The sequence below is a fragment of the Neomonachus schauinslandi genome, chromosome 6, assembly GCF_002201575.2.
Source record: "Neomonachus schauinslandi chromosome 6, ASM220157v2, whole genome shotgun sequence".
NCBI classification, from domain to species: Eukaryota; Metazoa; Chordata; class Mammalia; order Carnivora; family Phocidae; genus Neomonachus; species Neomonachus schauinslandi.
The window spans coordinates 128,875,699-128,888,612 of record NC_058408.1 but is presented as its reverse complement, the minus strand read 5'-3'; the positions used below and the strand labels follow the sequence as shown (position 1 = coordinate 128,888,612).

The window sequence follows — 12,914 nt, the reverse complement described above, 5'->3', positions numbered from 1 at the left end:
AAGGGAGTGGCTGAAAATGGAGTTAATGATCAATCAATGCCTGTGTGATGAAGCCCCCATAAAAATGTGTGGGGTTCAGAGAGCTTCCAGGTTGGTGAACCCATCCACATCCTGGGAGGGTGGCACTCCAACTCTGTGGGGACGAAAACTCCTGTGCTTGGGACCCTCCCAGACCTCACCCTCTGTATCTCTTCATCTGGCTGTTCACCTTTATCAAAGCCTTTAATGAGCTGGTAAATGCAAGTGGGTGTTTCCCTGAGTTCTGTGAGTGGCTGTTAACAAATAATCAAATCCAAGGGGGAGGAGGTCATGGGAACCTCTGATTTGTAGCCAAGTCAGACAGAAGTTGTGGATAACCTGGGGACCTATTACTTGTGACTGGCATCTGCAGTGGGGGGCAGTCTCGCGGGACTGAGCCCCTACCCTGGGGGATCTGACACTGTCTCCAAGCAGATAGTGTCAGAATTAAGTTAAATTGATTGTTGACACTAAGTTGTCCCAGAGAATTGCTTGGTGTGGGAAAACCCTCACGCGTCTGGTTTAAGAAGTGTTGTAGTGTGGGAGTGATATGAGAATGAAGGAGACACAGGAGGACGGGGAGGTTTTTTCTAAAACACCCAGGTAGCTCAGAGTCCTTCCTGACTCCTTGGAATTAGAGCCAAGGTTCTAAATGGCCCCATTAAGTCCTACAGGGAACAACTAAAATACCTCCTCCCAATTGTGGCCCATCTACCTCTGAGCATAGCAGTACTCTCTGGGATTAGTAGCAGATGCCTTCAGTTTTGTGAAATGTGGGGTGTTTGGTACTGGCTTTGAGGTGTGGACATTCAGAGAGGTGGAGAGGTATTTAGTTATAATGTCCAGTGTGTCCAGGAACACTCAGAAGGGTCATGTGGAGCAGTGTTAGCCAAATGCTGGGTCTTAGACAGGGGTCGGCTCTTGGTTGCTGGCTTAAGATGAAATGGAAAAGAGCAGAAAAGGGTATCAATTTTTTACTAAGCTCAATTTAAGGCCCTGCCTTTTATTCTGAGATTATGTTTTTCACACTTTTTTGGTGTTAAAATTGCTTTTCAAGAAATAGTAATGACAGTAGATGGCAGTTTATTATTTTATTATTTTTTAAAAAGATTTTATTTATTTGAGAGAGAGCGAGCGTGCACAAATGGGGGGAAGGGGCAGAGGAGAGGGACAAGCAGACCCCCACCGAGCAAGGAGCCCAATGCTGGGCTGGATCCCAGGACCCCAGGATCATGACCTGAGCCAAAGGCAGACGCCCAACCAGAGCCACCAAGGCACCCCGATGACAGTTTATTTGAATGTCCTGAATGGCACAGTCCAAAGATGGTCACCCTACATGAATGCCCAGAAGTGCTTCTGCAATATTACTGAGTGAAGGAATCCCGAATCTGGTAACCACTCACCGTTTCAGAGGGCCGTGTGACCCCAATTCCTCAGAGGTGTGGGAAGCCACAGAGAGAACTTCACCTTGACAGCAGTGGTAAAACATCAAACAGTAGATTTAAAATGCCTGAATTTGGGCTTTGCCACCCATAAATTCATACAGAAAGAAACATACTATTGCCACTTAGGTTTTATTTAACAAATTTATTTATATGATGCTTACTGGATGCCTGGCCCTATCTCAGATGCTGTACAAGTGTGATCTCTCATTTGATCCTCATCAAGCCTATGAAGTAGACACTATTATTATCCTCACATCCATTTTAAAGATGGGGAAACTAAGACATGAGGGCTTTGAGAAACCTGTTCAGGGTCACAACTAGTTAGCTGCAGAGCCAGAAGTTGAAGCCAGAAAGTCTGGCTCTGGAATCCATTTTCTTAATCCCTACAGCTCGTTGCCTGGTTAGAAGCAATTTAAGACTTTTGTGGCATGTAATGATCTATTTTCAGCCTCTGATTCCATAGACAGAAGCTGCCTGTGGACTAAGCTGCCTGATCTGTACTGAGCTGCTGTCAATGATCTCTTCTGAGGCCTTTCCACAACACCACTGGGAGAATTAGAGTGGGCAGATGGCCCTTTGGCAGAGCCTGGCAAGACAACAGCGGCAAAATCAATGAACTTTGGTTAAGATCAGCAAGCCCTTGTAGCTTGGAACCTGAGTCCATGCAAAGGCCTTCTGAGAGGTCCTCCAGAGCCTAGACTGTTAGTTTTCAAACACACTTTAAAAAAAAAAAAAGATTTATTTATTTATTTATTTGTGAGAGAGAGAGAGAGAAAGTGCACTCACACCAGTTCAGGGAGGGGCAGAGGGATACTGAGAGAAGCAGACTCCTTGCTGAGCTGATGCAGGGCTCAATCTCATGATGCCAAGACCATGACCTGAGCCAAAATGAAGAGTCAGATGCTTAACCAACTGAGCCACCCACACACCCCTCAAACACATTTTTTAAAAACAACCAAACCCTTTTTTCAAACATAGACATATGGGCAGTTAATACACACACACACACACACACACATCCTTATATGGAATCTTATTATTTTATTTATTTATTTAAGATTTAATTTAATTTATTTATTTGACAGAGAGAGAGAGAAAGCACAAAGAAGGGGAGTGGCAGGGAGAGGGAGAGGGAGAAGCAGGCTCCCCGCCGAGCCGGATCAGGACCCTGGGATCATGACCTGAGCCAAAGGCAGACGCCCAACCAACTGAGCCACCCAGATGCCCCTATTTATTTATTTATATTTTTTGGAATCTCTTTTTAAAACAGATAAAAGTGGAGTTGTGTTGAAACAGAGGTAGGGATCCAGGGGACCTTATTCTTATCCTTTATGCAGTATTGAGTCACTAACAGATAATGACTCATTTCTGGCCTTTGTACCTACTGGTCCCTCTTTTAGGAATCCTCCAACTATCCAAGCAAACACCTCTCTTTAGCTTAAGTCCTACTCATCCTTCAGGGCTCAGCTGAGATGTTCTTTCCTAAGAGAAATGTTCCCTGAGCCTCTCCATAACTCCTATTTTGTTTTCCCTCATAGCATCTTTTACTTTCCCTGCATTTCACTTCCCTAAAATTGTAGTAAAATAATTGTTTATTTAAAGCTCATCTTCCCAAGCAGTTGGAAACCTCCAAGAGGGCAGAAACCCATGTCTCTATTGATGAGTCTTAGGCTCATCAATAGAGTAGGAGCTCACTGCATATTTTCGAAGAAATGTTGGTGCTCCCGAGTCTTACATATATCCTGTCTCAAGCTGCGCTGGCCATTTCTAGCTAGACCCAACATTGTCTCATTGTCTCCTTGCATGGTGATTGTGCTAGCAGTAACCACGGTAAGTGCTGACCCTATGCTCTTAGAGAAAGAAGGATGAAAAACAGAGGAGACATCTGAGATGGCTGATTGGATCTAAGACTGAACACTTCCTGGGAGAAAGATTTTTGGGCAGCAGAGGCTGTTTCTAGGCCCCAGGCCAGGGTGTTGAGCAATGTTTGCATTTCTCTGAGAGCTTCTGCCAAGGAGCAGAAAACTGATGAGTGACCTGTGAACGCTGCTTACATTCTGGGTGACTCACAGTTTATGGTATTCTGGGGGAAAATCATGTTAATCAGAGGGGTAGGACAGCCATGTGGGTGCTGGGCAGGAAGTTTGGTGAGAGGCCATCCTATGCCACAGTAGGATGGCCTCTCTTGCTAAGCACTCGCTGCCCAGGCCTTTCAGCCAATGCCAAGTTGGAAACCCCAAGCAAGCCACTTAAGACTCCTCATTGCTTCCTCAGGCTCCCCAGTCTTCTTTTAGAAGGTTCTTTCGCAGTTGGTATGGCTTGTCTTTCTCCAGAAAGTCATAAAGCCAAATGTCCTGCCCTTTTCCTTTCTTTTGCAATTAAAACATTAATTTCTTTGGTTTATTCATGAACTTTGGTTAAGATCAGCAAGCCCTTGTAGCTTGAATACATTTATCTTCAGAAACAGTAAGACTGTTTACATGAATACATTTATCTTCAGAAACAGTAAGACTAGGGGTGTCTGGGTGGCTCAGTCGGTTAAGCAGTTAGGCATCTGACTCTTTGATTTCGGCTCAGGTCATGATCTCAGGAGGGTCGTGAGATCAAGCCCCAGAGCCCTGCCTTGGGCTGGGGACTGGGCATGGAGCCTGCTTAAGATTCTCTCCCTCCTTCTTCCTCTGCCTCCCCACCCCATCCCCACACATGCATGCTCTCTCTTTCTCTAAAAAAAAAAAAGAACAAAAAACCAGTAAGCTAAACTCCCTTTTACCCCCAATCTTGGCCTTTACCGCATCTTCAGAGATAGCTTTTTTTTTTTTTTTGGATAACTTCTGATAAGAGTTTGGCATGTAGCCTTATAATGTTTTAAAAATCTTCTATAAACTTAATGTGAGATTGTCTTAGTTTTGGCAGCTATAACAGTATACCAGAGACTTGGTAGCCTATAGGAAATTTCTTACAGTTCCAGAGCCTGGGAAGTCCAAGGGCAAGGCACCAGCAGATTTGGTGAAGGCCTGTTTCCTGGTTCAGAGACAGCTGTCTTCTTGCTGTGCATCCTTACAGGGTGGAAAGGGTAGGAAGCTTTCTGGGGTCTCTTTTATAAGGGCACTCATTCCATTTATGAGGGCTCTACCCTCATGACCTAATTACCTTTCAAAGGCCCTACCTCCACATACCATCACGCTGGGCATTAGGTTTCAACATATGAATTTAGAATTTGTCTATAGCAGTGTCGATAAGAAATAATGCTATTTATGTCTGTGTTTTAACATTTTATTTTGAAAATAATTTTAGATATACAGAAGAGTTGCAAAGATAGTAATAGAAAGTTCCAGTATACCCTCGCTCAGCCTCTCCTAATATTAACGGGTTTCATAACTCTGGTTCAATGATCAAAACTAAGAAATTAAAACTGGTATATGTACTGTTAATTAAACTATAAACTTTGTTAGAACTTTACAAGTTTTTCCACTAATGTGCTTTTACTGTTCTAGGATCCCATCCAGGATCCTCCGTTGCATTTAGTTTTCTATTCTCTTTAGTCTCCTCCAGTCTGTCGCAGTTCTTGGTCTTTTCCTTGGCTTTCATGACCTTAACACTTTTTTTTTTTAAAGGCTTCCAGTTCTTTTTTTTTTTAATAGTTTATTTATTTATTTTTAAGTAATCTCTACACCCAACATGGAACTCAAACTCATGACCCCAAGATCGAAAGTCACATGTTCTCCCAACTGAGCCAGCCAGGCACCCGACCGTAGCACTTTTGAAGAGTCCAGGTCAGGTATTTTGTAGAATATCCCTTAATTGGGGTTTGTCTGATGATTTTTCATGGTTAGACCGAAGTTAAGCATTTTGAGGAAGATTTTTTTTTAAATATCAATTATATATATAATTTACATATTATACTGCAATTTGCTTTTTACATTCAACTATATTATTTATTTATTTTTTTTAGAGAGGGAGCAAGTGAGGGGGGAGGGGCAGAGGGAGCAGGGGAGGGAGAGAGAATCTTAAGCCGGCTCCACACCCAGCATGGAGCCTGAGGCAGGGCTCAATCTTTTTTTTTTTTTTTTTTTAAAGATTTTATTTATTTATTTGACAGAGACACAGCGAGAGAGGGAATACAAGCAGGGGGAGTGGGAGAGGGAGAAGTAGACTCCCCGCTGAGCAGGGAGCCCGATGTGGGGCTCGATCCCAGGACCCTGGGATCATGACCTGAGCCGAAGGCAGACGCTTAATGACTGAGCCACCCAGGCGCCTCTCAAGTCAGTATTTTACTTGGTAAACATGTCTGAGACCATGCATCCCTGGCTGCTAAGCACCATGGCGGACAGGGCTAGAAAGGTAACAGCTTTATTTTGAGCAGGGGGCAAAGACAAGGCAGCACTTTACAGCTACATTGTAACTAGATCGGCAGGGCTCAATCTTAGGACCCTAAGATCATGACCTGAACCGAAATCAAGAGTCAGACGCCTAACCGACTGAGCCACCCAGACACCCCTCAACTATATGATTTTGAGATAGATCTATATTAACGTATAGATCAAGGTCACTTCTTTTAAATTCTCTACAGAATTGCATTATGAGTATTGTGCATTTTATTTAGCCATTCCTCTATTGGTGGGCACTTAGGCTGATTCCAAAGTTTATTAACAATATCATAGTAATTATCCTTGTACACACCTCCATATGTACATGGAGTATGGTAGATAACTAGAAGTGGCATTGCTGAGACATGGATTTAATAAATATTGTCCTATTGCACTCTAAAGTGGCTGTGCCAATTTATACTCTTTTGATATTATGATGATTGAAAATTGTTGCCAATCTCAGTTTTAATTTCCATTTCCCTGGTTACTACTGAGATTGCATTTTTTGTGTGTATGCTTATTAGCAATTTGTATTTCCTTTTCTGTGAACTGCCAATTTATATTATTTGCCCATTTTTTTAGTAGATTTTTTCTTACTGATTTGTTAAGAGTCCTTTGTATGTTCCAGATACAAATCTTTATGTATTACAAATGTTTTCTCTTAGTCTGTTATTCCTTAAGTTTGTTTCCCAATTTTTTAAAAAGGTTTTATTTATTTATTTTCAAGAGAGAGAGAGAGAGAGGGCACAAGCAGGGAGGAGGGTCAGAGGGTGAGAGAGAAGCAGACTCCCCGGGCGAGCAGGGAGCCTGATGCGGAGCTTGATTCTGGGACCCGAGATCATGACCCCAGCCAAAGGCAGTCACCTAATCCACTGAACCACCCAGGCGCCCCTTGTTCCCCAACTTGTAAAGTTATTACATGTCCCTGATTTTTAAAATTATTTTTTCTGATTTTTTTGGAAACAAAGTTCTTGATTACACAAGTAGTATAAACAATGTAGAAAATCTGGGAAATTTATGGAAAAGTATAAAGAAGAAAAGAAACTACCCTGAATCTTATCACTGAGAAAAAAACACTACTAACATATTCAATTACATATTTCCTTTTAGTCTTTCATGTGTGCATGCATTTTTTTTTGCTCAGTTGAGATTTTATAAATATATATATATATATATGTTATTTGTTCAGTGGCCTGGTCTTTAGACACAAACCCTGAACTTTTTCCAAAAGTACTTGGTTGAAGGTAGTATTAGACGAAATATATCACATATCCTGAACAAGCTAGTAGGTGAGAGGTCCAAGGCCTCAGCTGACCTGAACTGAAGTTGGCTCAAAAATCATGAGAGGTAGAAATGCTCCAGTAGAGCACTTATTTAAGTCTTGGAGGTTTTGTTGGTGGCAACTCAATGAGTCAATAGTGTGGATGCCATGAACTTTATTGCCTGAATGGAAGTCCTACAAGGAGGAAGTTAGGGTAACTGCTTTGTTGTGATGGTACTGCAAACATTTGTTTCTGTTTTGGGTGATATACTCTGAAGGAGCCACATTCAAACCTACTAGGTGCATGAGGAGAATGAGGACAAAGACCTTCCCTTCCCCAGGAATGGGAGATACTGGTCTCCAGTAACAGAAGACCTGGGCAGAAATCTTCAAATATCTATAAGTAGAAGGACAAAGAGAAATTAGACCTGTTTGTTCTCTGAGGCTCCCAAGGGGATAGGACTTGGGCCAGAGAGTGGGTGTTTCAGAAACACTTCCTAACCGGTGTAGAGCTGCTGAGAGCAAGGAATGCCTTGCTCTGGAAATGGTGGGCTTTCTGTCACTGGGAGTCTTTCAGCTTGTTGGTGGTAGGGGGTCGCTATAACTAACATTTATTGAGTGCCCTGTGCCAGGACTGTGCTGAGAACCTTCCCTCTATTATTTCATTCTGTGATACCCAATGAGATAGGTACTATTGTTATCTGTTCCTGTATTATAGATGAGGGAACTTGGTACAGTGGGGTCAGGTAACTTGCCCAAGGTCACACAATTTTTAAGTGGTGGAACTGCAATTCCAACCCGTTCTGACAAACTCCAAAGCTGGTGCTTTTAACCATCAGTGGGATTCAAGCGTGGTATGGGGGTCTGGACCAGAAGGGCTCTGGGGTCTGTTTGACCAGAAGATTCGGTGACTGGGAAAAAGGGTGCCCCATCCCCCTAAGGAGAAGCATCGGTGTGTAGACCAAGGCAAGGTGGTCTGGGGCCTTGCTGAGGGGCCGGGCACAAGGCCAATTGATGGAGACCTAAAAGCCATGTAAGGGTTGTCAACGTGCCTTATCCTACAGCTCGTCAACAACTGCTGTTGTTTGTGGATCTCGAGAACCCGCGCTAGGGCCAGAGGCGCACGACTGCATCGGGGCTCCTCTCAGGCAGTGCTGCTAGGGAGCGTCGCCGCGGCCGGGTTCTGCGGCGGAGCTGGGGAAAGAACAGCACGCCGGTCCCTGGCCGGGCGCGAGCCGGGGGCGGTGCCGGGGCGGCGGGGGCGGGGAAGGAGCGCGCCGAGGCGGCTGCGGCAGTTGCGCGCTGGGATTGCAGCGGTGCGGCGGGCTGGTGAGTGCTGCGGGAGTCGCAGGAGGGCGGGGAGGAAGCGGGCGAGGGAGAGAGCGAGCAAGCAAGCAAGGGAGGGAGGGTGCGCGGCAGAGCGCGCGACTTGGGACCGGGGGCCGCCGCCAGCCCCTGCCCCGGCCCCACTAGGGCCGCCAGCCCCTCCGGCCCCTCTCCTCCATCCCACCGTCCGCCTGCGCGCCCGCGGACTTGGCACCCGCGTACCCACACGGCGCCCCCCCATCCCCAGCTGGCCCCCGCCGGCCCCCGCCTCAGAGCGGCCCCTACCTCCGCGCCGCGGCGACGCCCCCGGCCCCACGTCACGCTCGCGCCATTGTTTCCCTGCCGTCGGCTCGCGGGGACCCGTCTGACCCTCGGAGCGCAGCCCTTCGTCTCCTCAGAGCCAGCCTCGCCGTGTCTTGCCCCCCCCCCGCTTTTCTCACGCCGGTGGCAGCCCTCATCCCTCCTCAGGCGGACCCCTCTTAGGTCTGCTTATTTTTTCCGGCCAACGCCGGCACCGGAGGCCAGCCTTTCCGCCCCTCTTCAAGGGCCTCACCCCCTGCGCGTTCCGGGTGGCCCCCAGGGAACTAGCGGACCGCCGTAGTAGGAGGCGAGGCTGACAGCGTTTTCGCCAGAGCCGCAGGAAATTGCCAGCTTGGTAGCCCGCATGTCAGTTATGTCGTTTGCAGCACTTCCTGGAAAGCTCACATCGAATCGCAAGCCGCCACAAAAACCATGCTCGTTATTTCCAAACGGCTCCCAAGTCAGGCGTCAGCTGTCTGGTGGCGGCCCCTTCCTTTTTTTTCTGGGGACCCCTGAAGCTGGTGAAAGCCGAGGCGTAGATGCAGATCTGAGGCCTGAACCATTAGTTGTAAGCATAATGTTTGGAGGTTTTGACGCCAGTAAGCCTCACCTTTTAAAAGCAGTAGGTAGAGCTTGGTGTCATTTGTTGTTTTCCCCTGTTGTGGGCTTTAGGGCCATTATGTTTGAGGGATGTATTGTAAAGTACAGTGCTCTGCAGTGACTAGTCGCCTTTATAGGGTTGTGTGCGTGCGTGCGCTCATGCGTGTCCGGGTGCAGACAGGTTCTTGATTGAACTGTACTTGTTTTGTAGTGTCTGCGCACTGTTCATTTTGCCTCTTAAGACAGCGGATGCAAATTCTAACTGTAACCTGAAAGGAAGAATGTTGAAACAGTACCGTTTACCATGGAAGCTTAATGTGATTGAGGTCTTTTTAGACACTTTTTTTTCCCTTAATTTTATTTTATTTTAGTAGGCTTCACGCCCAACGTGGGGCTCCAACTCACAACCCTGAGATCAAGAGTCGCATGCTCTACCACTGAGCCAGCTAGGAGTCCCTACTGGGACACTTTTCAACAGTGGTTAGAATTTACCCAGATGAAGATGTTCAGGCCTGTAGAAGTTAAGTTCAGTAAGACGCAGCTTAGTAATTAACGAACTCTACATGATGGGCTGATGCTAGCACACACAGACTTTATTTCTGAAATGCATTTCTTTTGCAATATAAGCCACTACGATTTCAGCTCTTATAGGTTGTTGCTGCATTTACTCTCATTAACCTAGAATTTAGTAATCAGTGTAAAATGAGAAGGTTGAAGGAGATGTTCTGCAAGGTTTCTTTCAGTTCTTTTTTTTTGAAGATTTTATTTATTTATTTGTCAGAGAGCACACAAGCAGGGGGAACAGCAGGCAGAGCGAGAAGCAGGCTCCCCGCTGAGCAAGAAGCCGGATGGAGGGAGGGCTGGATCCCAGGACTCTGGAATCATGATCTGAGCGGGAGGCAGACGTTTAAGGGACTAAGCCACCCAGGCGCCTGGGTTTCTTTCAGTTCTAAGATTAGATTCCATTCTATGAAAATTTACAATTAGCTACAAGTTTCTGAAAGTTTATAGTTGTAGGAAGATTTTATATAGAGAGATATTTACTAATGGTATCTGCAAGCCTTACTGCTGACATCAGGTGTATCTTCCTGAAGAAAGCCAAATTACAGTGGAATGTTGAGAGGAGGGATGTTCATTCATCTTTCTCTAGGCTGTTCTTGCTGTTTTATGGGAGAAAGAAAGCACTTAAGACATGTTTGGTTTTTTTTAATACATCTTTTCATTGCTTAGCTCTCTTAACAAAAAGCTTAATTCAATGAAATAGCAAAAGAAGAAGAAACAAACCCCAACTTTATCATACTATTTATGACTATGTTCTTTTCCAGTTCCTATTTAAACATAGTTTTTATGTAGTTTCAATTGCTATGTACATATTTTAAATTTTCATTTACCCACTTTCTGGGATGTCCATGTATCTGAAGAATTTATCTACTTCTCATTTGTAGAGGCTTTGTAACATGCTTTAAGACTCAGTAGTCAACAATGCCTGGCATACAGGCTCTCAGTAAATTTTTGTTGAAGGAAATAGTATTTTGCGCCACTTAAACAACATCTCTGAACACAAAATGTTAAATCACAGGGCATATGTTCAGTGACATTTGAGCAATAAAGGCAGTCAGTACTTTGAGCCAGGAGATAGCATCACATATGTTTGAGGGTGTGGTTTTTGGAGTTTGGGTTTGAGACCTAGCTTGCAACTTACCATCCATGCAACGTTGGAGAACATGGAGGGCCTCACTTGGTTTCTCTCACCACAAAAGGGAAAATAGAACAAATTTCACAGGGTTGTGTGGATTAAATGTGATAATTCCATTGAAGCGATATTAGCATACATTAAATTCTCTATAAATGTTAACTCTTACTGTTTTTTGCTCAAAGTGGGGACATTACTACATGTTGGTGGGATCAGAAAAACATAAGAGATGGTGACATGAGAGTAAGAAGATGAAAAAGTAGTTATATTGAGGGTTTAATGAATAGGTTGCTCTCACTAAAAGTATGTGATAGAGTAATAGTTTGAGATAAAGCTAGAGACAGAATTTCTGGTAAGCTGTTTACAAGATAGGCTATGTGGATTTCTTGAAGATAGAGCACAATTAATGAAATAAGATAATCTTTTTTTTAAAGGTTTTATTTGAGAGACATAGCAAGAGAGAGCACGAGCGAGAGTTGGGGAGAGGGAAGAGCAGGCTCCCCACTGAGCAGGGAGCCCGACATAGGGCTCTATCCTAGGACCCTGGGATCATGATCTGAGTTGAAGGCAGGTGCTTAACCCACTGAGCCACCCAGCTGCCCCCAGATAACTTTTTTTAATGAGTGGTTGGTATTTGTTTTGTTTTTTAGGTTCAGACCTAAAAAAGTTCTTTGCTTTAAAGATTTATTTATTTTAGAAAAATGTGTGAGTGGGGGGGGCAGAGGGAGAGGGTGAGAGAGAATCTTGAGCAGACTCCCTCCTCAGTGGGTAGCCCAACGCACGGCTCAATCTCATGACCCTGAGATCCTGACCTGAAACCAAGGGTCAGACGCTCAATGGACTGAGCCACCCAGATGCCCCCAAAAGTTCTTTAAGGAAGTTGATTGCAAATTGTTATGGATTACTAAATTTCTTGTGATTTGACACAGTAAATCTTATATGACTTTTTATTTGAAATTTGATTGTGTTCTATGATTGGTTACCAGAGTTTGCAGTGGCTGTTTGTTTGTTCATTTTTTTTTCAAGGTTTTATTTATTTCTTAGAGTGTGTGCATGCACGCAAAAGCAGGGAGGAGGGGCAGAGGGAGAAGCAGACTCCCCGCTGAACAGGGAGCCCGTTGTGGGGCTCGATCCCGGGACCCTGGGATCATGACCTGAGCCGAAGGCAGACGCTTAACTGATGGAGCCATCCAGGCGTCTCTGGTTCTTTCTTAAATGGAAAACAAGTTTAGCAACAAGACAATAGAAACCAATAAAAACAGCAAAATTGCCAGCAGAGCAGCAAAACTGCCCTCTTTTTAGGTGGAATACAGAATCAGAAGGATTAAATTGACTTGGAGAGTGTTGAACTATTTGTTCCTGCCTTTTGTGTGTATCTTTTTTTTTTTTTAAAGATTTTATTTATTTATTTGAGAGAGAGAATGAGAGAGAGAGAGTACATGAGAGGGGGGAGGGTCAGAGGGAGAAGCAGACTCCCCGCTAAGCAGAGAGCCTGATGCGGGACTCGATCCTGGGACTCCAGGATAGTGACCTGAGCCGAAGGCAGTTGCTTAACCAACTGAGCCACCCAGGCGCCCCTTTTTTTTTTTTTAAAGTAGGCTCCACACCCAGCTTGGAGCCCAACGTGGGGCTTGAACTCACAACCCTGAGATCAAGACCTGAGCCGAGATCAAGAGTCGGACACTTAACCAACTGAGCCATCCAGGCGCCCCTAGTACATACACTCTTTTTTTTTTTTTTAAGATTTTTTATTTATTTATTTGAGAGAGAGAATGAGAGAGAGAGCATGAGAAGGGGGAGGGTCAGAGGGAGAAGCAGACTCCCCGCTCAGCAGGGAGCCCGATGCGGGCGGGACTTGATCCCGGGACTCCAGGATCATGACCTGAGCCGAAGGCAGTCGCTTA

General features: G+C 44.9%; 1 protein-coding gene across 4 annotated transcripts in view; it reads left to right on the top strand.

The window, feature by feature from the left end:
- The window catches only part of NT5C2 (5'-nucleotidase, cytosolic II), a 137,348-nt gene that overhangs the window by 36,562 nt on the left and 87,872 nt on the right, over positions 1–12,914 (top strand). For 2 of the 4 annotated variants that reach the window (XM_021700117.1, XM_021700114.1), the window contains exon 1: positions 8,373–8,420. The exons of 1 other annotated variant lie outside the window; for it this stretch is intronic. The gene's annotated coding sequence lies outside the window, so the exon portion shown is untranslated. Of the gene's footprint in view, positions 1–8,372; positions 8,421–12,914 lie in introns of those variants that run through there. One more of the 4 variants, XM_021700115.2, reaches the window with a different exon arrangement.